The sequence below is a fragment of the Malurus melanocephalus genome, unplaced genomic scaffold (genome assembly GCF_030028575.1).
Source record: "Malurus melanocephalus ecotype Western Australia unplaced genomic scaffold, MMel_1.1 scaffold_3172, whole genome shotgun sequence".
Taxonomy (NCBI): Eukaryota; Metazoa; Chordata; class Aves; order Passeriformes; family Maluridae; genus Malurus; species Malurus melanocephalus.
The window spans coordinates 1-2,726 of record NW_026626404.1 but is presented as its reverse complement, the minus strand read 5'-3'; the positions used below and the strand labels follow the sequence as shown (position 1 = coordinate 2,726).

The window sequence follows — 2,726 nt, the reverse complement described above, 5'->3', positions numbered from 1 at the left end:
GTGACACAGGTGACACTCAGGTGACACTCAGGTGACATTTCCAGGGTGGCATGCTGGCTGTCCGCGAGAACCGTTACATCCATGGGTGACACTCAGGTGACATTGGTGACACTGAGGCTCACTCAGGTGACACTGAGGTGACAATGTCACTGTCCCCAGGGGGGCATGCTGGCTGTCCGCGAGAACCGTTACATCCATGGGTGACACTGAGGTGACACAGGTGACATTGGTGGCACTGAGGCTCACACAGGTGACACTGAGGCTCACTCAGGTGACACTGAGGTGACATTGGTGACACTCAGGTGACACTGAGGCTCACTCAGGTGACACTGAGGTGACATTGGTGACACTGAGGTGACATTGGTGACACTCAGGTGACACTCAGGCTCACTCAGGTGACATTGGTGACACTGAGGTGACATTTTCAGGGTGGCATGCTGGCCGTGCGTGAGAACCGCTACATCGTCCTGGCCAAGGATTTTGAGAAGGCGTACAAAACCGTCATCAAAAAGGACGAGCAGGAGCACGAGTTCTACAAGTGACACCTCGGGGACACCTTGGGGACACCTCGGGGACACCTCGGGGACACCTCGGGGACATCGGGAAAACCTCGGGGACATCGGAAAAAACCTTGGGGACATCCCTGGGGACACCCTGGGGATGTTTGAATAAAACTGAGACCGAATTGGGAGCGTTTGAGGATTTTTGGGGACATTGGGGACACCTTGGGGACACCTTGGGGACATCAGGAATAACCTTGGGGACACTTTGGGGACACTTTGGGGACATTCAAATAAAACTGAGACTAAACCGGGAGCGTTTGAGGATTTTTGGGGACATTGGGGACACCTCGGGGACACCTCGGGGACATCGGGGACATCGGGAAAAACCTCAGGGACATCTTGGGGACACCTTGGGGACATCGAGAAAAACCCTGGGGACGTCAGAAAAAACCTTGGGGACACCCTGGGGACGTTCGAATAAAACTGAGACCGAATTGGGAGCGTTTGAGGATTTTTGGGGACATTGGGGACACCTTGGGGACATCAGGAAAAGGCTTGGGGACATTGGGGACACCTCGGGGACACCTTGGGGACATCCCTGGGGACACCTTGGGGACATCAGGAATAACCTCAAGTACACTTTGGGGACACCTGGGGACACCTGGGGACACTTTGGGGACACCCTGGGGACACCCTGGGGACACCTTGGGGACACCTTGGGGACATCGGGAAAACCTCGGGGACATCAGAAGAATCTTGGGGACACCTCAGGGACACCTTGGGGACACTTTGGGGACACTTTGGGGACATTCGAATAAAACTGAGACCGAATTAGGGGCGTTTGAGGATTTTTGGGGACATTGGGGACACCTTGGGGACATCGGAAATAACCTTGGGGACACTTTGGGGACACCTCGGGGACACCTTGGGGACACTTTGGGGACACCTCGGGGACACCTTGGGGACACTTTGGGGACACTTTGGGGACATTCAAATAAAACTGAGACCGAACCGGGAGTTTGCGGATATTTGGGGACACTTTGGGGACATCGGGAAGAACCTCGGCATCTTGGGGACACCTTGGGGACACTTTGGGGACGTTTGAATAAAACTGAGACCGAATTGGGAGCGTTTGAGGATTTTTGGGGACACCTCGGGGACACCTTGGGGACACAGGGACACCTTTGGGGACATCAGGAAAAGGCTTGGGGACATTGGGGACACCTTGGGGACACTTTGGGGACACTTTGGGGACATTCAAATAAAACTGAGACCGAACCGGGAGAGTTTGAGGATTTTTGGGGACACTTTGGGGACACCTTGGGGACACTTTGGGGACATTTGAGTAAAACCAAGACCAAACCGGGAGCGTTTGAGGATTTTTGGGGACACTTTGGGGACACTTTGGGGACACTTTGGGGCTCATTTTTGGTGCATTTTGGGTCATTTCGAGCAAATTTTGAGTTATTTTGGGCAGATGTTGAAGCATTTGGAGCCAATTTTGGGGCATTTTGGGTCATTTGGGGCCGATTTTGGGTCATTTTGGGCCAATTTTGAGTAATTTTGGGTCATTTGGGGCCAATTTTGAGTAATTTTTATTTGATTTTGGGTCATTTGGGGCCAATTTTGGGTCATTTAGGGCCAATTTTGAGTAATTTTTATTCGATTTTGGGTCAATTTGGGCCGATTTGGGGTCATTTGGGGCCAATTTTGAGTAATTTTTATTCGATTTTGGGTCATTTTGAGTCTATTTGGGGTCATTTTTATTTGATTTTGGGTCATTTTGAGTCTATTTGGGGTCATTTTTATTTGATTTTGGGTCATTTTTTATTCGATTTTCAGTCATTTTGGGCCGCCTTTGAATCATTTAGGGCCGATTTGGGGTCATTTTTGTTCGATTTGGGGTCATTTTTATTCGATTTTGGCTCATTTTTATTCAATTTTGGGTCATTTTTGTCCGATTTTGAATAATTTTTATTCGATTTTGGCTCATTTTTATTCGATTTTGGCTCATTTTTATTCGATTTTGGGTCATTTTTGTCCGATTTTGGGTCATTTTTATTCGATTTTGGCTCATTTTTTATTCAATTTTGAGGCTTTTTGGGTCATTTTAGGCCGCGGCGCTCACGTGACCGGCCCGGCCCGTTGCCATGGCGACGCGCCCCAAACTCGCGCTTCTGATTGGCCGTCCCCCGTCACGTGACGGCGGAAAATCCGCGCTCC

The 2,726-nt window shown here is 50.2% G+C and overlaps 1 long non-coding RNA gene across 5 annotated transcripts; it reads left to right on the top strand.

Annotated features, from left to right (window-relative positions):
• The first annotated feature begins 6 nt into the window (after positions 1–6).
• Positions 7–464, top strand: LOC130588045 (uncharacterized). Of its 5 annotated transcripts, XR_008966899.1 has the most exons (4): positions 7–96; positions 127–211; positions 262–354; positions 396–455. It is a non-coding gene; the product is annotated as an uncharacterized LOC130588045 (long non-coding RNA). The 5 variants fall into 5 exon arrangements; XR_008966900.1 differs by having other exon boundaries at positions 7–211; positions 262–363; positions 416–464; XR_008966897.1 differs by having other exon boundaries at positions 7–211; positions 416–457.
• The last annotated feature ends 2,262 nt before the right edge of the window (positions 465–2,726 follow it).